The sequence below is a fragment of the Bombyx mori genome, chromosome 15 (assembly GCF_030269925.1).
Source record: "Bombyx mori chromosome 15, ASM3026992v2".
NCBI classification, from domain to species: Eukaryota; Metazoa; Arthropoda; class Insecta; order Lepidoptera; family Bombycidae; genus Bombyx; species Bombyx mori.
Window position 1 is genome coordinate 15466753 of NC_085121.1, and position 27121 is coordinate 15493873.

Below are 27121 nucleotides of genomic sequence, written 5' to 3' on the forward strand. Positions count from 1 at the left end.
GATAATGTCAAAATAAATCAACGGTCAAACAGTCAAATAAGGTGACAGTATTGACGTTTATGAAAATCATTTTTATCTTCCTTCCAGTCAAGTTAATGAATTTCCAGTTTCTATTGTGTTATGTACGTTGCTGTGATTTCCGTGCACGCTCTTGTAGATAAAACAGAAGTTCGTTAGGATAAAAAATAACTATTTTTATTGTGATTTCGAGATTGATCCGCTCTTTAACTTATGCCTTAAATCTAGTGCAATTTTTTTAAGAACTGTCGTGTAATAAATGAAGAAATAAAATTGTGCATGTAAGATTGTGAGTACTGTTTAAAAAAATTGTATCAATAAAAACGTCGTAACACGTAGTATTTGCATTAAGGAATTATTGTAAAATGTCTGGAGTACTTGCCGGTCATGTGTCTAAACGCAAAAGAGGTCAACATGTAAAAAGTCGTGCAGGTAGGCTGGAATGATTGCGTTGCGCTTGCCAGGTTGCCCACTGCTTGGAGTTCTTAGATTTATATTTGCTTCTTCACGAAACATTCCAATAATCTTTCTTACAATGTGGGAACGAGGTTTCATTATTACTTCTATCTTAGGATTATCTTAGGATCATTTTTTTGTGGGAAAACTATGTTAAAAGTGTGGATTTACATTAAAATATACACCACCCGCATCATTTTCACAGTGAATTTTTTTTGTTTACTCAAATAAAATTCCACAGACTAACAAATATTTTTAAAACATAAGTTTTTTAAATCCAAGAATTATCATTTTAAATTGTCAAAAATAATAGATGACAATTTTTTCTTTAAATAAGAAAACTACTTGACTAAAGTTAAATATAACAAACAAATTCTATAATGTAATTAGTTTTGGTGATTTCAAGGATACTTTGAAGCACAAGATTCTTTTCTTCAAAATCAGTGACTTTTGGAAAAAAAAAAACATCCTAATTAACTAATTTAGTTTTTGTGGAGGTCTAACATTAGTGAACTGATACTAACCCAGTTGTGTTGATTCAGGACAATGAAGAGCATGATAAGTTTAGAGTGGCATACATAAGCTTACTAGCAACGAGTCAAGCTATCTGCGTAAGAAGACTGCCATTGGGATGAAATGGTATTTCACTTCTATATTCTTCCCCTTAGCTATGAGAATTTTCAAGAAATATAATTACAATACTACAGGTTCACCGTTCAGAAAGAAAGAGTGTGATCTAAAACATTTTATGATTCATATTTGGAAATGCTTTCACTTAAAATGGCATTGAACCTATAGGTATAAAAGAAGAAGGCAGGAAACCCTTCTATCAGTGTTTCCTGCCTTCCTGTGCTTAAATATGATATAATGCTGATGCGAAAGCTGTGAGTTGGGATGCAGCTTTGGGGCTCTAGTCTTGGCATTCAAGTAGTATTGGTGAAAATTGATGAAACACAAAAAAAACTGCTAATGAAACTTCCTTAATTTCAAAATACACAGTCACAAAATGTAATTAGTTATTTCTTGAAAATTTTCATTCATAAATACTACTAAAGCTTCTGGATACATGATGTAAATAATCATTCGTCAAAATACATATTATATATTTAATAATCAAGCTTAGGTATAGGAAATGAATACTCAGTCCAGAACCTTTGGTATATTTATAAAGCAAAATAAACTGGATAACTTGAAATCGGTCGCATGTTTTTGGGTTTTAATTATTATTCATAAGGTATAGAAACATTCATGCATGGTAGTTTTAGTTACAAAACTAAATAAATAAAAATATAGAATAGTTTTTAAGATGTTTCCAGTATCTGATTATGTGAGCAGAAATTATACGTTTTACACTTTTAGCCCTGAAGCGTTAGAACAGAAATGCTATCTATACAGATGGTTTCTTTCTGCTATGTACAATAGTTTTGTCGTAGTAAAAAAAATCCATTTATGTTATATTCAGTAAGTAACTTGTTTAATAGCAAGCATTGTTACAACTCTGCATTGAATTAGTCGATAATATCCATGCCGCTTATTTTGTGTTATACATCTTGTTCATACATGTACCCAAGAGCTTATGTTAGAATGGTGCTAGGCATTAAGTCACACTCACTCTAACCGGCGCCATCTAGGCGAACTACGGATAGCCTGCCGACCGAGAGGGCTGGTGGTCGTGAGGCCGACGACCGCCGGTTCGGCGTCCCGAACGGGAGGGTGATGGGAGAGATGTGCTTCGCACTAAATGATTCACTTTCCCCCTTTGCCTTTTCATGAGTTCTGTCTCATGCGAGGCTTGGACGTGGGTTGTTGAGCGACAGGAGGTTTTAGTCGGTTCGACTCCAACATGCTCCGGCCGTCATCCCCACTGGAGGGCGGAAGTCCGGCGATTTCCTCCTGACAATAAAAAAGGCATATCATAACTCATATCTTCTCCAATGTTCGAAATATCTAGTGCTGACCAAAGAAAAATAAGTTATACCATCCTTCAAATCTGAATATAAGACGGCTTCTCAATAGATATAGGATAGCAGTACCTTTTTTGCTACGAAGAAATCTACAGACTCCCACCTGCGGACCATGGGCGGTAAGATAGGTAGGCATGTAGGATTTTAACCAACTAAAATTTCATCAGATGCAGACCGGGTGCAAGGTGGCGCATTTCGTTCGGCGCGCATAGAAATACTTAGCTGTGTAGACTTATGTTCTACCTATACGTTGGTAACCCAAGGGGCTATTTTAGCTACTCACGCACTGGTAGATGAGCTCACGGGCCCAACCTGAGACAGTTTTTTAAAACTGACCCTAGCAAGAACAGTGATTCGCAGAATCTATCACCGTATCGAAATCGCAATCCACTTAGATGATCGAACGAGAAACTCAGTGGGTTGTATCCATGAGCTTATTCGCACGTTGAACTATTCAAAATGGACGAGTTCGACGAGGACGGTGGCTGGTATTTCTTCTTCTTCTTCTTAGTCGCATACTTCATTTCTGAAGGTCGTGTCCCTGAAAGCCCTTCGTAGCTCTTTGTACCATCAGGTATTTAAAGAACCCAAAAGTATCGAGAGCGGATCTGGAGGATCCGACAAGACATGTTTTGAGCGATGGCGGCATTACGTTGCCCCGTGGAGCGTCGATTAACAATACGAGCCACCACTTCTATTTTGCAAATATTTACAACTAGCAAAACCCGATCGCGCTCCGATGTGACTAATTGTATAAAAAACATTTTCTTGAAAGGATCCCGTGCGCTACTTATCGCACGTTGATCGCAATATATTATAACTTATTTGTTTTTCTAATAAGCTATAACATTATGGAGTTTCATCATTAGGCAGCGGCTTGGCTTAGGCAGCGGCTTGGCTCTGCCCCTGGCATTGCTGAAGTCCATGGGCGACGGTAACCACTGACCATCAGGTGGGCCGTATGCTCGTCTGCCTGCAAGGGCAATAAAAAAAAATTAGTCCAATAGTTGTTGCGTGAAAACCCAACAAATATTTATCCGCCCATTACAAACTTTCGCGATTAAAATATTAATAGAATGCTGTCAGCTAGAACGAGTTCGTATAGTTTTTAGCCAATTTTTGTCACAATACCGTCGCACGATCTCAATTTCGAACCCTAATTTTTTTTTAAGTTATCCCTTAACAATATTTGTCCAAAAGGATCCATAATTATAATTATTTTTTAAGTAATAATATCGAATGCCACAACACCCCAACGCATATGTACTTTCAAATCGAAGTCATCGTGTCCTATTGATAACGAGGATAGCCCTAAGAAGACTATGAGGTAGTGTCAAACTGAGTACTCAAACAAACCTAAGCGCGGTCAGTCCTGACGTGACAACGTCTCCGATATCTATTGGAGATGAAATTAAGGGGAAGCTGTCGTATTCTATACGTTGGTCCAACCAGATTCGCATCGCTCTTGATTCCACAGTTTATAACGCTCTCCATACCACCAGAGACAGAAACAGATGGAGAAAGATCGTGCGTGAGAAAGTGATACAGAAGTATGGTCACAACCCTCAGCTTAAGCCTTTGCCTTTGAGGAATACGAAGCAAGGCGGAGGTCGCATTCTTTCATGGCTACTGAGAAGCCGTTACGAATCAATGATCAGCTATGATGAGGTTATATGTTTTATCGATACAATTGAAACAGCGGCATCGACAATCAAAGGTAGTTGGCATCCATTTTGTGGTTTCCGTGTAAGGAATGCACTTTCGGACGAAATTGCCACATCAAAGTCCGGAACTATCTTTATATCGCTCAGAACAAACAAGCCATAATCCCACCGTCGCACAAACCAGTTTACGTTGATACATGGCAAATAGTCTGCGAATGTGAGTACTCGTGAACGCCCTTCATTTTTAGTAAAACTGAATATATTGCGGCAAGGGCACGGATTCGTGCCTCTTACCTTTTGATTAATAGTTAAACCGTTGGTTTAGGTAGAGCTGCGGCCTGTACCCAATAAATATTTTTACAATTCAATAACACATTTGAATGTTGTACTCGCTAGTGACTTCGTTCTCGTAGGTACTTGACAAACGTAACGAGTCGTACTCAAAGGACGATCTTTGTAGTTCAATTCGCAATTAACATAACAAAGACGCGGTAATTGTGTCCACCGTTACATTATAACGTTGTTGACGTAGCGCAACGTGAATACATGAATTTTATTTTACATAATATTAGATTATTTAGATGTTTATGTAATTGTAAATTTTCACAACGTGCAAGAATCCCTTACTCTTGTGTTTTGCCAACAATTATTTAATTTAGTTAGTAGTAGGGCGCATATTAAGCCTTCATGGGTAGTTATCAGCATCCTGTCTGTTTCAAAATCTTTGTGCGTTCCGTTCCCGGTAAAAGGGAAGAACAACTGTTAAATAAACTATTGTTGACCTTTGGATTTGATCTCAAGGTGTATGAAGGCTTTGAGTGCTTTGACGTTGTTGTCACACACCACAGTAAAAAAAATCATATTACCCGGTACAGATTAATTTCGAGTATAATTTGTATAAATGACCGTTGGTTCGGGAAGTTTATCTATGGTCGTGCAATAATTCATCAATATCATGATCATTAATAAAAAATCGAATAAAATCACCGACGATTCTAGATTCTGATAAAAAAAATATCTGTTATAACATTTTTTGTTTTGGCTTACATTATTAAAGTAGTATTTAACTGTTCTATTTATTTTGTAGAAAAATAAGCGACTGGTTGAAGTTTGTTTTATTGGTAACACTAAAGATAGTTAATAACTAGTGAACAAGAAAACAATGCTACTTAACTTTCTGTCTTTGCCTTTTCATGTATATGCATGTAGGTAGCATATAAGTATGATAGTTATAGAAGACCTTGATCCTTGTTAAACTTAGTTAAGACAATTTTGTTCTACGCGATTTTAATGACGTTTTAATTTTTATTTTAACGAACGTAATGTGATCTCTGGAATAATTAAAACCGAACATTTTTAGTGAAATAAAATAGTGAATTCTAAAAGTTATATTCAAGAGGTTGAGCCTTGTAACCTTGCTCTGTAAATAATCTATTAACCGATTTTAAAGAAATGCTGGCAACTTTGTCGATGTCAATTTTTTTCTTTTATAGAAAACTAGATGAAGACCGAGCTTTGCTCGTTTTTTTTTTATATCGCCATCTTGTTGTTTTTTTAAAGCGGTTAGTTGCTCTCAATTAAGAAAAATAGTATTATTATTCGCCAATAGATGTCGGGAAGAGTTGATTATTGAAAACACGAATAAAACAACATTTTCTGAAAATAAATCATAGCTAGATCGATTTATCGCCCCCGAAATCCCCTGTATACTAAATTTTATGAAAATCGTTGGAGCCGTTTCCGAGATTCAGATTACATATATATATACCTACAAGAATTGCTCGTTTAAAGGTATAAGATAGAGTTTTCGAAATTGATTTAAAGTACATTATTGAGTATCCCATTAAGGTATTTAAATATATGTATTTTGCCTGCTTGAAAGCCTTTAAATAAAATAGTTCTTAACTGCACGTGCAAATATAATACGACGCATCGCATAATATTGATTAGTTATGAGTTGCTTCGTTTGTGGGAAAACCCGGGATATAGTCTGTTCCTTCTTTTTTTTTCTTTTCGGAAACATCGACAAACGCTTCCTTCAATTTACAAGTTAAATTTGTTCTTCAAGTTAAATTTGTTTCTGTGCGATTCTTTCCAAAGTATGAAACTACGATGTGTTTGATGTTTTTCTTTTCGGAGTGCTCGAAACTTTTGCTAGCAATACATTTACGTACGTCCCAAATCTCGGTTACCTTGGTCAACTGCAAAGTCAATGGCCATCTTGTTATTGGAAGGCTTTGTGTGAAACTATTGTCGTTTTTAGTCTTTAAGAGTCTTTAGTTGAGTCAGAATTGTGTAGCGAGAGAATAAATTATTTTTCATTGAAATGCGCGCACGAATTCAAGGTCGAAGCAATTGCCGGAACCCATAGTTGTGGCAGCGTAAATCCCATCGTCCCGATGAGTTATCGTGACATGAAAATAACGATGTTATCCTCTTCCCGCTGAGTTTCTCGCCGGATCTTCTCAACGGGTCGCGATTCCAATCCGGTAGTAGATTCATTCTCGAAGCAGCTGCTCTAGGTCTCATTCGGAGGCGTTCGGGTAGCTGTTAGCAAATCCCATCCCTCCTGGCTGAGCCTGTACTCGCCCACCTGTCCTGGTGAAAACGGACCACCAGTAATCATTCCTTCATAAAAAACACATGATTATTGCGGCAAAAATAGATAGGATTATGGTAACAACAGGTATTTGTTTATCTCCGTCTCATTGATCTACGTTTACGATTATTTTCGGATGTCGATAACAAAACATGGAGATCACGTTCTTGCGTCATTTTTCTAATACGTTGATATTAATTTGCGATAACTTTTATCAGTTTTAATCACGTTGTTCAGCAGTCGATATCCTTGATTCGTCTGTCTCGTTACGTCACACTCTGTACTTCTCAAACACTTTTGATAAGTTAACGTAAACAATGGCGGCCCGAAATGAAGCTTCCGTTTTACCCGAACTCGGACGCGTGCGCCGCCTATTCCCAACGCATATACGGAGTTTGGGTGGTTTTATCGTAACCAATCAATAATTGTAAATAAAGATGCTTAAACAAAAACCGACTTCAAATAGAAAAAAAAGGTATTCCAAAACAAATTAATATACACTAAAAATAATAACCATCGAAATCGGTTGGCGTGACATTGAGTTATTCATTTATTTGTCGCGCACGTACTTAAGGCTTTAAGGCTTATATGGTTTTCTCATGTATACCATTATCAGAGCTGAACTAAATTGAAATGGGACCACACGGAAAGCGTCAGCTTTCTAATAAAAAAAGAATCATCAAAATCCATTCACCCAGTCAATAGTTATGAGGCAACAAACATAAAAAAAACATACGGTCGAATTGAGAACCTCCTCCTTTTTTGAAGTCGGTTAAAAATTCTTGAACAGGCCCCTGTGCTTTGATACGCAAATTTTGTCGTGAAAAATAAATACAGCCAATAAAATTAACTACTAAAATATACAGTACGTAATCGTACGCGAAAATGAAGACGGCATCAAGGGGCGTATTTAATTAGGAAAAATTGGTACTTGCCCGCGAGATTCGAACACCGGCACTGTTACATCGCTCGCTACAAATGCATCGGGCTTTTTAATTTTTAGGCCACGACGACTTGAAAATTTTTCTAAATTCAACTTCATTTTTTTAAACTGCCACGTTTCTGTAGCGCCTCGGGGATGTTTGCAGACGCCGGTGTTGACGGCTTTGCTGCAATACTTAGGAAACGAGCAGCATTCCTGATGCGGTGGCGACTCCAACGGTTACCTGCAACTCATTGCGAACAGAATAGAGATGGATTGTCCATTCTTCTTAACATGGAATCGCCTACATGTGGCGGGATAAATATATGTATATCCAAATTATATTTTCATATATGGGCAAAGATATGGTCTGAAATAAATTATTATTATTATTATTGAGGCTTTTTGACTACACGGATTGTAATAGAGCGTACAAAATAAAATATCGAGTGAAAAACAACAACTTCGATTGTATTACAAAATTTTACTCATAGCAAATAGGCTCTCGCATGGATATATGTATGTGTAGCAGATCGATATAAAGTAATGTGTTTTCATTGTAACTCGAATAGGGTCAAGGTGAGCGCTAATTGCATACGAAATACAGATAAGGCGAAACCCATAGCTTACAAATTGCTTTCAAATAAAATTGGGTAGGCTATAAAATAAAATAAAATTGAGCAGAAAACTTTTTGAATAATTCTGAATTTAATTAAGTTTAAAATTAGTTGAAGACCTATATTCCTATTCGTGTAGGTAATAAATACCTTTTTCTATTTCCAATGATGTGAATACGGACTGTTTTCAATGTTCGTCGATTCATTATTATTTTAATCACTTAGGAGTTTTTTCAAAAAAGATGTTAATAGAGATTCAAATTTTTTGAAAAAAAGATACATTACATAAGATATGCCTTATAGTTCAGCCTTCGGTCGAGTTGAAACGGAAAGTTAGAACTCCCAACTCTTTGCCCAACAGGGCCCTTTCTTCGTCCAGTCTCACGAGCTAATCTTTCGATACTTTGGCCGAGCTTAAGGGGCATTAGTACTATACATTACGCTAATTCCTACTACTGAATTACATTCCCAACTACGATTGAACGCCACGATTACGTATTACTAAACGAACGGTAGGCAGCGGCTTGGCTCTGCCCCTGGCATTGCTGACGTCCACGAGCGACGGTAACCACTCACCATCAGGTGGGCCGTATGCTCGTCTGCCTATTGGACTATAAAAAAAAACTAACAATAATGAATACATTGCAAATTCACAGTGCTGAGAATGATGGCAATAATGCAGGACAGGAATAGAGAAGAAGTGCCCAAGGAGTTCTTGGAGACGGGACGCACGGGACGGAGGAATGCCATGCCGGACATCCTGCATCCACAAGGCGCGGAGGTTACGACCGCGGATCTGCCGTCCAGGCTGCAACAGCTCGTCACCACTGGTAAGACTTCAATGCGATTTGTGTGTGTGTGTGTTTTTTTTTATGATTGGAGGATTACTGCTGGCCCGGAGGCCTTTCCAGTTTCAACAGGACAGGTGGGCGAGCAAAGACTCAGCCAGAAGGGGGTGTGATTATATGTAGATATAATATAGATGACTAGCTTTTGCCCGCGACTTCGTCCGCGTGGAATAGTTACTTTGGCATAACGCTAAATTTTACCCGCCTCTTCATTTACGTAGAAAGTGAAATAAATATAGAAAAATCCCAAACAGCTAAAACTATAGTCAATTAATTGGATTGGATATTGACGTGACCGTCGGTAATACAGTGCAACGGTATTACAGTACTCAGAATTGGAACTTCATTACTGAACCGGTAGATGGCGTTGAAGAAGCTAGATTTTGAGATTTTTTGACAAACAATTTTTTAATTTTTCGTTAAAATATATATTTTTTCTTAATAAAAAGTTGATGATGATCGGTTAAGTAGTTTTCGCGTGAAAGCGTAACAAACAAACTTACATTCACATTTATATATTAGTAGGGATAAGTATGTGACAGTGATTCTGTTCTTTAATAAGTATCAAGCGGTAAAAGCAACCATCAGCTTAATGTACATATTACCAGCCGGCCAACACAGAGTGATAGAATATTAATACATAATTTAATTACTTTGAGTACACACACTACAAATTTAATGAAATCGATTTAACATTCGCCACGTGAAGTTACCAGGGAATACTTTTTAAAATTTTACAATATTATGTCGGCTACTTATAAACTAATTAATTAATGTTTTTAAAGTCGACAATATAAATTCCAATTCACCTTGAGACATGGGGTCAAAATTTCAGTTTATATTGTACTGTGATTACCTTTCGTGGAAATAGGAATGATATTAGTAGATAATTACAGAAATTGTAAATATGGCGGCTTTCGTCTTATATATTATTATCATGATATTCGTTTACCGTGTTTGTTTATTTGTGAACTTATGTCTGCAGATACTTACCTGCAGATGTTTAACCTAGCCGCGTTTCGATATGCGATTCATGGAAACTTTAAAATTTGTAAAAAAAATATCCGCCCATCTATATATTAATACGTGAAGCAAAAACTTTGTATCCCCTTTTTACGAAAATTGCGCGGACGGAGGAGTATGAAATTTTCCACACTTATAGAGAATATAGAAAAGAAGTGCACAATGCTAATATTTTTTTAAAATAATGCATAAAAGATACATTAAATCAGTAAAGAAAACATTACACACACTACATACCATGTATTTAACGCACACACGCATGCATACTATTTATTGTCAAACTTTTGTTCTTGACGTCTGTGGTCAAATTGAGAATAGATTAAATATTGTTTGTCTTTATTAAAAAATAGCGACCCGCCCTCGCTTCGCTTCGGAAACATTAAAACACACATGAAAGCAAAAAAATAAAATAAATTTTTTTTTTAAAAAAAGTAGCCTATGTTCATCAGGGACAATGTCGGCTTCTAATGGAAAAAGAATTTTTCAAATCGGTCCAGTAGTTTCGGAGCCTATTCGAAACAAACAAACAAACAAATCTTTCCTCTTTATAATATTAGTATAGAAAAGTATAGTGTAGCCTTGCCAAATTTGTAATTATAGAAGTACATATAAAATACTATTATAATAGTGTACAAACTTACAATTCCAATTAAAGTCGAATTTCGACTACTGTGGGACCTCTAGTAATTAAAAATACATAATCTTACGATACGCCAAATTGGCCAATATTCATTTTAATGGTTAAGTACTCCGTTGATAGCTCTTCTGACCATTAGGTCTACTTAAGTCATCAGAGGTAATGTACGCTTTGACATCTACTACGAGAAAAATTTACGATAATTTATGACACAAAGCCCAAAACGTGTTCTATAAATTATTATTTAAGGTTTACGTATGTTTGAGAAAAAAGATAAAATTAAAAAAAAAAAAACTACGAGTTAATTCCCTATTTCAATTAACGTGTATAATTCTAGCAATTGATAACGTATATACAAAATTTTAAAGATGTAGAGGAAATTGCCCTGATCATGTCAGCTCAGAATTCCGAGAACAATTTTTTGAAGCTTCCGAACGTTTCTAGGCTCTGAAAAAATATGAAAGATTTTCGCCTCCTTTATATTACTTTACACAGCCGTTAGCCATGCTATTAACATTCACTGCAATGTGAAATCTTCGAGCTCCCACTCCAATCTGTTACTTGATGAGCACAAAAAATGTCATGCTCATATCACATTCGTGATGACTCAGACTTCATGGCTGACAGTAGCTTGCATCACCCCATTGATTGGCACGAGATGATCATTAAACTTCTGACGTCATTTATGTTTTAAACACGAGAATTATTAACTACTCTGCGCTCTGTTTTCTCTGTAATATAATTTAGTTTTAATAAATTACATTTTCTTTTTATTGCTTATATGGGTGGCACACGAGCACACAGCCCAACTGGTGTTGTGTGATTACTAGAGCCCATAGACATCTACAACGTAAATGCGCCACCCACCTTGAGATAAGTTCTCAGGTCTCAGTATAGTTACAACGGCTGCACCATCTTTCAAACCGAAACGCATTACTGCTTCACGGCAGAAATATGCGGGGTGGTGGTACCTAGTCGTGCGGACTCACAAGAGAAGAGGTCCCACCACCAGTGAAAGTGTACCATCGCAAGTGAACTAAACAAGTTTTAATTGTGTGTTTTTAGTTTGGTGTTCCTTTCGCCTTGCGTCTGCCTTTTGTTCTGCTGTATTTGTGTCTTCATTTGTAGTCAGAACTAACTAATACTATTTATAGTACACTGCGAACTGGCTACCAGTCTTGAGCACGCCTACTCTGATCGACAGTTATACGCCAATTTAATACAGCAAAACCTTATTTCGTATTAGTCTCACATTGCCTTCCTTATCGGTTAACACCTATTTACTTTCAAACCCGAATTCTTAATCTTAATCTCGCATTGTTATATTTTCGGTGCTTAAGAATACTCCGAGTGAACAGTCTTTATCAAGAATCTCCTGTGAAACATACGAATTAGTAAAAATTAATGTGATTATTGAAAACCAACAAGCCGTGACTGTCGTTAACATGGTCATTTTACTTAGCAACTGGATTATCTTTCGAATGCAAATGACGTACGTACTTATCATTGTATCTTATCGTGTAATCGTTTCGTTTGTTTGTAATTGTATTCTTCATAGCTGCGTAACGCTGTAGGGCAGAATCTTCAATGTTACAATGTTGTTTGCAACCCTTTGCAAATAACGCCTTTTGGTGATTACATCCGCTCAGTAAATCTTTCCGTCGTCTTTATTCCCAAACAGCAAATATTCAAAAACTATCACATTTATAGTATACAAATATGCTCAAACTTATCTCATTCTTAAATATCTTTAGTACTGGATTTTTTCAATGTTGGGTTGGTAGAACATGCTGTGATCTCTTACTATTTGATACCAACTTTCGAGAAATTTCCGCCTTGGGGCAATTATGCATCTCAGTTTGAATGTTGAAGTTGTGATATCTATAGGCTCTGGTAAACCGTCTTTTGGGTGATTTTCCATAACAGGAATTGAGTACAGACGCTCTTTTACAAAGTGTTGACATAGATGTTGGCATATCACCACTGCTCATTAGTGACATTGCTATGTTGGTTTTGAACCGTTTCGTAAGCCAGTAAAAACATGAGCGTGATATCTGTTTTTTTTGCAAATGTATTTATTTATGGGATCATAAAAGTATCTTGAGCTGATTTATTACAGTAATGCAACGGATAATTTAAAATTAAACGCAACTACGAATTGCATCAGTGCTTGGATACTTCCCAAATAGTTTGCTCTAGCTAATACAATATTTGAGAGTATATTCATTTACATTTGTATGTATGTAGATCTTAATTGCATTATATTCGCATATCGTATCAATTACGTATTCATCGTGGATGACGTGTTCGTCTATTAGGCACTTATTAAAAATAATTTCGTATACAAATAATATATGTGACTTAGTAAATTATTAACCACTCTAATTTATGATTTATAGGTTGACGCCATGTCCCTTTCAGCATTAATTTGCTCACTTTTTAGAGTTTCGAGCGAAATGATAAAGAAAACGACACTTTTAATATCGTTATGTAGGTACATCAAGAGTATGTCCATAATGGTCGGCAATTGTTATATCTCTCGCGTTTTGTGACGATGTAGTCATATGGAATTTATATCTCCTCCTTGCGTTAATATTCCCCAATGCCGGGAATCGTGGCCTCTCTGAATCACTTTCTCATGGACTATATTGCACCAGTTCAGTCTTATCCTCATGGATGCTGTGTGGATGGCATCGTGGATTAATTAATATATCATGGCACACAAACCAATATTTTTTTCTTTATTCTCACCGCAAAATTTTAAAGGTGTCTCATATTTATATATTATTTATATTAATTAAAAAATGGTAGTAGCCGTAAAGTCGTAAAATTTTATCAAGTCTAAGCTGGAGCTCATATACATCTACAACGTAAATGCACCGCCCACCTTGAGATATGTGTTCTAAGGTCTCAGTATAGTTACAACGGTTGCCCGGCCCTTCAAACCGAAACGCATTACTGCTTCACGGCAAAAATATGCATCATAGAAAGCCTTTGACAATAGAACCTTATTAATGTTCAAACTTATAATTTAAATTAATAATTATGGTCCAATTTCGACTTCTAGGCGACCACTAGTACGAATAAAAATAGAATTAGCTACTGGGATGAAACATTTCATCAGCCTCGTTTTATCGTTATCAGTCATTGTTTTGTACGAGAGTCATTCGTATCGCAATCCGCCTGTCACATGTGATAATCGAAAGCCCGCGATGACGTTGTCGAGTCGACCGATTAATATCCTGATAATGCGGGGTAGTTCGTACAGCAAGATACTTTCATAACGTTCTATTGCGTGGGTACTGTTGACAGAATAAACACTTTATTAATATTAGTTGTAGTTGATGATCTGTGAATTCCCATTTGCCTTTTAAATTAAATATGTTTATTGACGCGGCGATATTCATTAGTTATTGATATTATTGATTACATAAAAACAAATTCAAATCACAGAGAACCACTTTGATTTATTTATTAGTCTCTATGTATTGTTATGTATGTATATATATATATTTATTCAGTTTGGCAACCTATGTAATCTGCTAAATGGTGTAGAATAAGAAAGTGTTAAGCTCGGTCTTAAGATCAACCATTCGAAGACCAAAATAATGGTAATAGATAGAGCGCAATTTCTTCCACGCTCTGATGCACTCAGCGGCTACAAGAAAGTAGCGGATTTCATATATCTTGGGTCGCAAATAATATCCGAGGATAGCGGCACGGGAGAAATACTCCGACGATCCGGTATGGCTAAAAGTGCGATGGCCTCGAGAAGATTTGGAAAAACCGTAGCATTCGCTTTAAAACCAAAGTCCGCTTGGTGCGGGCATTGGTCTTTTCCATATTCCTCTACGTAGCAGAGACATGGTTCATGAAAAGCCGCTATTGCAAATATATCGATGCCTTTGAAATGTGGGTGTGGCGGAGGATGTTCCGAATACCATGGATTGCCATGAGAACTAACGAGTTGATTTTAATAGATCTAAACTGCAAACAAAGCTCTCTGCCATCTGCCAAGAACGTAATAAGAGCTTGTTTGGATACATCATGCGGTCTCCCAGACATGAATTAGAGAAGCTCATAATTTTGGCTCGCATAGAAGGCAAGTGGGCAGAACACCAGCCAGATGGTCGGATTTGGTTAAAAAAGTGGATGGTGGTAATCTATACCATGCCACCCATGACCGAAGACTATCGAGGAAAGTAACATGTGGTCGCGATCCTCAGCAGAGAGGGAACTATGTAGAAAAAATATATCGTTTTATATAGTTATATACTCATCGAGAGCGTGGACTTCGCATTTCATTTTAGTAGAGTATGTAGCGTGCAATTCAATGTGCATTAATGAAATCGATTTAATCCATTACGATTCTTTTAGTTTTATCTACTCGGTAAAGTGCATTAAAGTCTTTAGTTGAATTTGAGTTTCCTTACACCCGTAAAATAGCACATACAGGTTGTAATTCTTTTTAATAACTTTTGTTTTGTTTACCGTACGCCGATAACGTAAAGGCCTACCTTTTGATGACTGTAGTCGATTTCACGCGATTTCGACACGTGCTCGCTTAATTTGTTTTGGTATATAAAATGTAAACAATTTTATTCTTAGATTTCTGTAACACAATACTATCGTATTGTTTAACTACGATCGCGATGGCCTTTTGCTTTGACATTTGAAGGGTATGTACATATTTTCAAGTAGCGTTGTTTGGCAAACTTTGAGCTAGTTAAATTGGTGGTTTAATTTTGAAAAATGTTATTAAGTAATAAACGATGTATGGATAGGATCATGGTCGTTTTGAAAAATGTTCAGCATATTCATATTCTTAAAGTCGTCATGGCCCAAAGGATAAGACGTCTGGTGCATTCGTATCTATGCAATTTATCGGTGTTCGAATCCCGCAGAGGTGTACCAATTTTTCTAATGAAATACGTACTTAGCAAATGTTCACGATTGATTTCCACGGTGAAGGAATAACATCGTGTAATAAAAATCAAACCCGAAAAATTCTAATTTGCGTAATTACTGGTGGTGGTAGGACATCTTGTGAGTCTGCACGGGTAGGTACCACCGCCCCGCCTATTTTTGCCGTGAAAGTAGTAATGCGTTTCGGTTTGAAGGATGGGGCAGCCGTTGTAACTATACTGAGACCTTAGAACTTATCTCAAAGTGGGTGGCGCATTTACGTTGTAGATGTCTATGGGTTCCAGTAACCTGGTGGGTGGGCTTGAGCTCGTCCACCCATCTAAGCAATAAATAAATAAATAAAAAGATGGAAAGGTGGAAAACAACGACTATCTCGAATGTAGCACAATGTTAAATCATATCACTCCTTTTCTCGTTCAAATATTATCTCTTGATTTTATTTACCAAAAATGCTGTTAAACTTGAACATTTCAGCACACCTCGTTAAATAAGGTTTTTATAAGCGTAAAGATATTACAAAACTTCAACTTCAAGGTTGTGCGGTTTTGTTCATTTTTTGGAACGTGAATCGTATTCGTAGGTAATGTATTACGAATTAATGCAATTCTATTGCAAAAATAACTTAATTAAACGAGAGCACGCTGTATGCCTTATTGCCAATTTGTTGTATATTTCGAGGGGTGAAAGGCTATTTGGTTTAAGCGACATCTAGGGTGATATTGAGTTATATACATATACGGAATCAGCGAATTTTTCTCCGTCGAATGATGCCGGATTTATTAAAATCAGAGCACTTTTTTGGCGTTTGAAACAATACTATTTTTGGGTTGTTTCCAAAGTGGCAGTGTATTATCCAACGTTGATTTTGAATATTTTTTTTAGTAATGTACTTAAACCATACAATGATATTAAGAGACGAGACATAAACCAGTTACCTTTTCTCAGAAAAAGAATCCAATAAGAGTTAAAGCGTGTTTCCTGTTTCAATTTTTTATTAAGCAGTAACTTAAATCATTTTGACTTCTACCAATTACATGGTGTGATGTCTCTTAAACCATTTGTCCGTCACCCAAATACAACATGGAGTGTCGCTTAAGCTCTTTCAGCTGCATCTATTTTCCATGCAGGGTGCTACTTAAATCAAGTAGTTCTTTTGTTTCAGATATTTTGCTTAGCCGTTAAAACATTTTGGTCCTATTATTTTATTAAATGCATGTCGCTTAATACAGACAATAAAATGAAGTAATGCAATATGAAACATTTTTTCGGTATAAATAAAAATACGGGTCGGTCTTTCAATCATTAAATTTTAATATGATACATTTCATTCATGTCGCATGATACCATATTTATTTCATCTCCCGGGAGTTAAAAATCGTGATCTTTCAACCGGACTGCCGCGCGCAGGCGCTTCAGTCGAACTCCAGAGTGCATCGAGGAGTGACGTGAAGAAATATGAAACCGAATCCTTGCTTAGAAAAAAACTGTCCCTACAAGTGTCAAGAAATAACCTCAGAAAAAAGGAGTGCCATATTTAAACATTTTTGGGAATTATCTCCGGAAAGAAAAAAGCAGTGGATAATATCTATGTCCTCTAAGCAATCCATAAAAAGGAAGAGATCCAAAGACTCTAATTACAGGAATAACACATTCTGTTATTTCATAAATGATGGAGAGGGTCGGCGACAAGTTTGTTTAAAGTTACTCATGAATACTCTTGATGTCACTCAAAGATACATTTATTATACATTAACAACACAGGAACTTGGTATGGCGAAAGAAAATGGAAGAGGAAAATGCATTCCCCCCAACAAAACATCTAACGCAATCAAAGAATCAGTAAAATCTTTTATCAAAAGGTTACCTGCAATACCATTGCACTACTGCCGAAAGGATAGCACAAAACTATATCTGCCTGTTGAATTTAAAAATATAAAAAATTTATACCGCTGTTATAAAGAAGACCTCATTAGTAAAGGAGTCGATGTTGTAAGTGAAAAAGTAATCCGTCAAATATTCACTACTGATTTTAACATTGGGTTTCATGTGTCTAAGAAGGATAAATGCATAAAATGCCTACGTTTTGAAGGACAGAAGCCAGAGGATTGTGCCGAATTTCAAGATCATTTAGAGGAAAAGAAGGCATCAAAGAAGCGGTTAGAATGTCATCGACAGTTAGGTAAAGAAAATCCTTCCATTCTGTGCACATCTTTTGACCTCCAGAAAGTTCTCAATACGCCTCATGGCAATAACATGTTACTATTTTATTCTAGAAAGTATGCTGTTTATAATTTATGTTTTTATGAAAGCATCACAAGGAACGGTTTTTGTTTTATCTGGGGAGAATCTGAAGCAAAGAGGGGCGCAAATGAAATTGCTACTATTATACAGAAATACATAGAGAATGTGGATTCTCGAGGTATCATTACATCTTTGATCTTGTATTCAGATTCTTGCCCTGGACAAAACAAAAATAAAATAGTCCTTGCAACAATACATAATGCTTTGTTGCAATCGAACAATTTACAAGCAATTCAAATGAATTACCTTCTCCCTGGCCACACGGAAATGTCGGTAGACAGCATACACTCTACAATCGAACAATCCGTAAGAAATATTACAGTATGGGCCCCTTCGCAATGGGCTACAATAAGCCAGCTAGCAAGAAAAGAACCAGCACCTTATAATGTTGAAAATCTGACACACGAGGATTTCTTAAATTTTGATGATATGTCAGAAAAATATTTTAAGGGTAACCTTGTAGGTAAAATTAGTAAAATCCGTACAGCAACATTTAAAAAATCTCATCCAAATCAAATGAAAGTAAAATTTTCAATGAAAGATAATGCATCCGAAGAGATTATACAAATTATTGCGAAACCTAGAGCTATCAATCGTAGATATAATTCAAGTTTGCCGATTACCAAAGCCAAATACATGGACCTAAAGAAATTGTGTGACACTGGGGTTATACCCAAGATATTTCATAAAGAATACATAAATCTACAACACTGCAATTCCAAAGATGTTCTACTGGATACTGATGTAGAAGATACAGTCGAAGAAAATGATTTTTAAATACGTTCTTTCTTATTGCATTATGATTATTATCAAGCATTGGCTGTATTTTATAATTACTACAAGTTTTGTTTATTGATTTGATATTTTTTATTTTGTTTTTATTAGTTTCAGTTATAATTAAACAATATTGGTTGTGATTAATTATAGTCTTAGTAAGTTTTATGACAGCCGATCTCAAGTAATATTGAATAAATAATACCTAATTATAGTTGATTTTCCTACATTCAGACTGAATTTACTTGATTAATATCACATCAGTAAAAGTAATAATACTTTATAATGTACAAAATACTAATACGTATTAATACTTTAACTGATGTGATAATAATCAAGTAAAATCAGTCTGAATGTAGGAAAATCATGTATAATGAATTAATTATAGTTGATTTTCCTACACTCAGATTGATTTTACTTGATTATTATACGAAATATGAATACTTTAACTGATGTTGTTAATTATTATACAAAATATTAATAGTTTAACTGATGTTGTTGATTAAGACTAAAAAATAAATAAATATAATTGATGTTCCCACATTGAGACTGTTCTACTTAATTATTTTTCTAAATAAATACTTTAACTGTTGTTGTGTTTTGTGTATTTCTTTATTTATTCAATAATATAAGCACCTGAGATTTTCAGTGATTGCGATATATTTAGGTTGTTTTAACAGCCACTGATAGTATTAGACGTAAAAAAATGTAACATCAAACGGTAAATTTTCAATATTATATGTCACATAAGTAAATTCGCCTGTCAGTCATTTTAATCTAAATTGGTAGTTGAGATAAATAGCTTGCTACTATTAATTTTGGGCTAAGTCACTTCATGCTTTTTGGCTTACTCTGAAAATATATTGCAGCGTCGCTTATTTTTTTTCCCTGTAGCCAATTGTGGTTATGAAGTCACTTAAATCTTTATTCCATACTCTGAAAAATAAGGGCTTAAGGCAATTTGTATTAAGCGACGTTTATCTTTGTAATTAAAGGTCCGTTTTATTCGGTATTAGCATCAACAACTTGATGTTTTTAATTGAATTTCAATTAAGTTTACTCCATTCAAATTGCTGAAGAAGTTTTTTTGTTATGATTTTTTTTCCAAAATTTTAAACTTTAAATGGCTCTCCTGTAAAGTTGCAAAAATGTCGCTTAAACCAAATAGCCTTTCACCCCTCGATTTAATGTTTAATCTAACATTTACGGCTAATGCAGTTTTTTTTAAAAGTTTAAATCAGAAAACGAAGTTACGTGTATGTTGATTAAATTTCACAGAGAGACCATCGCGCTTGTTAATTACTCAGTTTATTTAATTATTACGTGCGTAACGTGCAGAGCGTTATCGAGTTTATAACTGCAGTATTAATGGCCTATGCACTCGTAAACATCAAGGTGAACACCTTACACAAGAGAACTACGAACAGAAATAGACACGAAGATTGTATTCAGAGTGTACTTCTATCATGAGTTGGTGTCATCAGATTGTTGTAGCGAATTTAATAAGAATGCAGTCACAAGAAGGCCTTTTTTTTATTGCTTAGTTGGGTGGACGTAATCACAGTCCACATGGTGTTAAATGGTTACTGGAGCCCATAGACATCTACAATGTTAATGCGCCACCCACCTTGAGATATAAGTTTTAAGGTCTCAAGTATAGTTAGTTATAAAGGCTACCCCACCCTTCAAACCGAAACGCATTACTACTTCACGGCTGAAAATAGGCGGGGTGGTGGTACCTACCCGCGCGGACTCACAAGAGGACCTACCACCAGTAATTACGCAAATTATGATTTTGCGGGTCTGATTTTTATTACACGATGTTATTCCTTCACTGTAGAAGTCAATCGTATTTGTCAAGTACGTATTTCATTAGAAAAATTGGTACCCGCCTAGGCGCCTGCGGGATTCGAACATCGCTCAAGACAAATGCACCGGACGTCTTATCCTTTAGGCCACGAGACGACCTAAAATGATAAACTCCATAAATTTAAATTGTAATTTCAGATCCCGACAATCCACAGGCGGGCGCATCGACGACGGATCTGGACGTTAAGAAAGCAGACGAACAGACCGCTAAAAAGGACAGCTGCAGTTGAGCTGTCGGTCTCACTCAAGGTCGAAAGACCGAACTGGACTAGCCCAAAGCTAAAGTAATCTCAACCAGGTATAGTATTACGTAGTCACACTTCCGCAGGGGCGCGGTCGTACAAATGTAGTTTAGGCGTTTTTAGTTTGACAAATGAAGTTTGACATAACATTGACGTTTGACGTCATCTGTAATGGTATCTATGAAATGATTTATTAATTTACTGTGCACCAATAATATTATCCCAAACGATCGTTTTCAATAAGGTCCGCAAAGGCTTCGTGGGTATATATCGACTTGGCTTTGACACTGTCGTGAATAAATCTATGTGCGGCGGTAAAACCAACTCGATCGAAAACCCAAACTGCTTTCATTGGCTAATGTTAAAAACGTCAAAAAGTTTCTTGAAGAGCAATGAAATCAGATAATATTTATATGAATCATTGTTTGCCTAGTAACTGATAATATCATTTTATGAATACAAAAATCGTTCGGTTGTTTTATGTTTTTGTACGAATAAAATTATTGACACAGTGACGATGTAGTATGGCAGCTTTTTTACATGATAAATGTCACAATGAGTCGTTTTGTTCCTTTCAACATTATAACAAATTTAATTCTAAACTATATTTTCAAATGTAATTCTTATATTTATACGATTGTTATAATCTGTAATTAAAATATTTTTTTCATGCAGCTTGTCTATGGGTTCTGTTGAGACATTTTCCACAACTGTTACATTACAGACTGATCAGACGATATTTTTACACACGCTTAATAGGGATATTTGCTAAATTGAATTGTGTACATTGGCTTAAAAGCAAATGCCACCAATAAGAAAACTTGCGAAAACAGCATCGAAATTAGTTAAGTGTAATGAGTAAGTGATGTGTGAATGAGTAGTAAGGAAATATTTCCCAACTCCCTCGCACCCCTACAAGCGACGCCTTAAACAGTTGTGAATACTCTTATTTTTACTTCACTACTAATCCCACTACAAAAGCTTAAAAGCTTTCTGACTTCGTTCATTTATAAACCGATTTATTCTTGCAAATAAATATATTTTAAGTGACAACACTATTTAAACAAAAAGCACACACGTATTCGAATTTTGTGTATAAATTGATTTTATATTACATAACATTGCTTATTCGTTAATCTTAAAGAAAGATATGTAAAAACAAGTGAAAGTAATTAGACAATACAATTTATTCTAGAATAGTGAAATAGAAAAGTGATTAAGAATGTGCGTGTTTGTAGTTGAATTTTTACTGTAGATTTTGCTATTATATTGAAAAACCTATATTCGGCTTTTTCTGTACAAAAGTATATTTGTGAGTAAATTGTATCGATTAAATATTGTGCGTAATTGATGTGGCAAAAGGACATAGTGTTGACTGTGGGGTTGCCAGATAAAATGAATTAACTCGTAAAATATATTAATGGCGCCACATGATGACACCTTAATATCTAAATAAAAAATGTCAATTTTGTTTAAAAGACTAATAATCCTTAATATTGGATTTGTATTGATATATTTGGCAAGCGATTAGAATATTATTAAAATTTATGGTTCATGTTTTGCATGTATGTGAGTAATGTGTAATGTTCGGTCTTGCTGCCTGTGGTTGAATAATGAAGAAAATGTAAGTACATTTTTACATTTTCTAAATTATTTGTGTATTTTATCAATCATTACATCTAACAATATTGGTAGAAGTGGCCCCATGATGTTTTGACCAACAGAAAGCTAGCACCAGACTAGAATTGGATATAGTGAGAAATTAAACATATCAAATGAGTTGATTAGTCTCAGATAAACGAATCTGCCTTTTTAAAATATATTTTAGCAAACAGAAAATCCAATAAAGATTGTTTTTTACAAAACATTTCTTCAATTTTCTTTAACACAGCTGTTATGTTGATTAATTTATCGCCACGTGCAAATGCAAGTAAAGAAAGTGGACTTTAATCTATTGCTACGTCTATTTGGTAGGAAATTCGTTCTTAATTCTACACAGAAATTAATTTTATAACTTCATATGTTATCATCATTGCTATTTTATTGACATTCTACATCAATTCGAACTACTATTCAAACAGGAAATAATTAACTTTAAAAGAAGTCCTCTTTCTTTACATGCATATTGAAATGTTTTTGTTTTGTTCAGATTGTTCTAAAATTTTTTTCTAGTGAGGTCGAATATAAATTTGAACTCAAATAAGCGCGCCGTCTTCGAGCTCACAAAGTATAACACAGACGTACTATCAATTTTTCTCAATTTATTCGAAAAATCTGTCAATAAAAATAAAGTTGGACATAGTACATAGCGGGGTACTATATAGCAGCCCTCTGTCGCGTCACATTTGTTACGATCAAGAAATACAGTTATTTCTAAATTTGTATGTAATCGATTTTTATGGGTTGACGAACAGATTTCTCTTCATCGGACCGACATTGTATGTGAAGAATTCGTGAAAGATTTGTAAGTGGACTTCTATACAATTAAAAATTTTCAATCGATCAAACGAACGGCCCACGATATTATCCATTAGCCTGACTAATTTTATTATATCGTCTACTTGCATTAAAATTGTATAATCTCAAACTTCCTAATTTTACAGGAGAGTGTTTTAAAGGGTTGCAACACTTTATTTTTTATCAGTTACATTATCTGTCTTTTAAAGTAAGATATAATGATGTATCAATTTGGTAATAGTAGTCAAAACATAGGTAAACTAAAAAAGAAAACTAAAACTAGACTATGATCTTTTGACAGTATTTATGAGAAAAATACTGGTGATACCAAATGATTCCGCATATTAACTCAATTTCGAATATTTTTGGAAATTGTACACTTTTAATGCGAAAAGACGATATATGTACCTACTATTTATAGATAGCTGTTAAACTAGGAATCACAGAAAGTCTGTTGGACCGAACAGTTTTATTTAAAAAGGAAAGTATGATGTGTAAAAAAAAGTTCGTGTATTATAATATTTTATGTTAAAATTTCGTAACTTCCTAATTATATTTAATGTATACGCTTAGTTATTTATTTTTAGTATTCATTAGGATTTTATTTATTGATTTCTGTTTACGTGCTGTCGGTACTGGATTAGAAATAAAGAAATCATTTTAGTTTTTCAGCTAGACGTTTAACGTTTGTATTTTGTGTCTTGTCTATATGACGTCAAATGAATAATTTCTTAATATTTAATTAAACGCACAAAATATATGTACGTATGTACAATGGAATTAAAGTTACACAATATCTTATGATTTTTGAAATGCAGAACTTTGTTTGCTGTTAAGGTCTGAAAAAATAATACAGATATAATATAGATATATTTTTAAACTAAACTTGTTGAAGAAAGCTCAACATGTAATAGACAAAATGAACCAAGAACAAAGAATCTCACAACGCAATTTCCACGTAATAATGTCATGTACTATAATGCCTGTATACATTTAAACAATGGGAAATATGAAGCGACCCTTAAGATTAAGATTTTCACACGTTGCGCTTTTGTTTTTCATGCAACAGGACTTATAGATTTATCAAACCGTTTGCCGTCCCTAGAGTTCATGAAGTCGCGAATTAATATCACAGTTTGACTAATATGAATGATCTGGAAAATCACACCTTACGTAATATCCACATTGAATAAAAATTAAATGAGAAATGTTGGTAGCTAAATTTTGTATCGTTAAGTACACTTTTTCTATTGGATGAGTGATTGTTCCAAAATATTCGTGAAGGTTCTTAAATTCGTCTTCTTCTTTGTCTCCGCCTTATCCCACTAGATGGGGTCGGGAGAGCGAAAATTTCTATTCCATTGTCTGCTATCAGCCGTCGTCTCAAAACTCAGTCCTTTCTCTCTCGTATCGTCATTCACACACTCTATATATGTCTTCTGCGGTCGACATCTTCCCCCTCTACTGTGAAGGATCTTGACGTGTGGTTCGATTTTATAGGGGTACTGTGTTTTAATTATCAATTTTGACTATGCGGTCCATTTTTGCTCTACAAATGAAAAATAAAGATACACATTTTAAATGGCATATAGCGTTACCATTGACCATTCAGTAAATATAAAACAATATAGCGAATTTGTTCTACATTGTGAAACTGTGATTGAAATTGCCTAACGAAAAAAATGTTTTTTTTTTCATACCATATTTAAATGTCAAAAATTTGATGATACATTTATTTATACTCCGTGGTTTCATTGTATCTTTTTTTTTCAATCCGTTTTAAATGTAAAAAATTTTTGATTCATATAGTAATTAAACTCCGTGATTTAATTGTATTATTTAATTGACGTACATACTGGCGTTTCATAGCAATCTACACGTTCTGCCATGTAGAGACGTGCTAAGTCATTAATGTTCACAATTTGGATGTGGTACATGAAACCAAACATAAAATAAACTGAATATCCAAGCTATTCGGTGCTGCTTTAAAGAAAGCATTTTTTTTAAAGCGCTTTTTAATTTGTTTATTACTTTAAATTCATGTTTGTGAGGCTCGGTTAATTGTTTAAATTACATCTTAATGTACTACTTAACTGTTAAGATGACGTGTTCACGTTTATTTACGAATGTCGATTTACTACATTCTTCTAGATCTCCATTTTATATTTAGTAGCTTTTATTTGTACTGGTATCATTAGAATTAGGATAGCTGTAGTTCGGGCTGTGTACATGTATTTATTTATATTTGTTAGTCCTGTATATTTATTTTTAAATACATCGTGATTTACAGCTCCAAAATGTCGTACAAAAGTAATTATAATGTTATTAACTGATTCTTACTGAAGTACGATGTTGACAAATTCGTGAATATAATGCATATGAGCCGCGTTTTATCACTGAATTCTGCTATTTTAATATTATTTAAAGAAAGGTTTTTGTGGCAACTTTTTCGCTTTTGATTTAGGTCATAACGTCGCTGCAGATACACAGTAAATACAGAATCCATAGTTCAAAAATTTGTGTTATGTAAACAACGAATATTAGTGCAGGCTAGATATTTTTCTTTGAAATTGTTTACATGCCATAAATTTTAAATAAATGTATAGTTGTATACGTTAGAAACGTGGTTAATGAACGACAACCCAAAATTGAATCCATAGAATGTATTCCTTCTATACAAATACATCGAAAATAACGTAGAAAAAAAAAATTTAAACTAAAGCAGGTTTCAATTTTCTTTACTGAAATTAGTTCCGTTACAATAACTAAAAGAATAATTAATATTTAAAAAAAAAACTATTCATAGTTGTCAACACGAATCAACGCGAATAATGATTAAAACGGATGCATGAAATAGAAATCCAGGTTTTTTTTTTTTTTTATTGCTTAGATGGATGGACGAGTTAAGTTTAATGTCAAAGATTTATTATCAACCTACTGGTGCTTTAAGCAATTTTCGCTAATTTAAAAGCTTCGAAGCGGCACATTTTGTTAGTTGTGATATAAATAGAACAGCCAATCTAGTTCTATAATATTTAGAGGTCAGTGGATTTATAGTTTAGCTAATGCACCTGAAGTTACATAGCTGTTATGTAAACAGTTTGAAGTGTCCATACATACTTTTTCTCATACAGCCCATTATAGCAAGTGCTCTGAAGACTGCTATGATGAACAAAAGACACCGTGTTAAATTAGGATTAAACACAATATCCACATTAAATACAGTCTTTTAAATTAATGGGCGTCTGAATACTATGACACAATGTTTGGTACGGTTGCAATAGTTGTCTTCTCACATTGTCATTTAGGTCATAAAATAGACTACTGTTTTACAATAAACTTCACCTTACACTTTTAATAAATAATGTAATTAAAAATACATATATACACAATGACGGAATAGTTTTGTTTGGCACAAAAGTAAAACTATGTAATAGCTACTGAAGCCCCAAAATTATATAAAAAGATAAATAATCAAGTAGTATTGATGACATTATTATTATTGGATACACAGTAGATATAGATATGCGAGCGTTTTAAGTCATCTTTTGTACTTATGCCTTTTTAAAATTTATTTAAAATAATGTATCTTATGCAATAATTCTGTTGTCGTTATGTGATTATGTTAGATTAGTGAAATCATAACGAAGTAACTGTGGATGTGCAGTGGTGCAATTGTATTAAAAAACAATGTTGTTTTTGTAATCTAGCATAATGTTAGAATTAACGATTTTGTATCGTTTTGTATCTGAGTAGCCGTGAGGCCGTATGAAACACGAATAAAAATTGAAAAAATTATTGTAA

At 34.6% G+C, this 27121-nt stretch overlaps 1 long non-coding RNA gene across 2 annotated transcripts; it reads left to right on the forward strand.

Annotated features, from left to right (window-relative positions):
* The first annotated feature begins 43 nt into the window (after positions 1-43).
* LOC101738070 (uncharacterized) lies at positions 44-27121 on the forward strand. Of its 2 annotated transcripts, none has more exons than XR_002431886.3 (3): positions 44-450; positions 8897-9070; positions 20757-27121. It is a non-coding gene; the product is annotated as an uncharacterized LOC101738070 (long non-coding RNA). The 2 variants fall into 2 exon arrangements; XR_009975078.1 differs by lacking the exon at positions 20757-27121 and adding an exon at positions 1017-1113 and having other exon boundaries at positions 60-307; positions 8897-9036.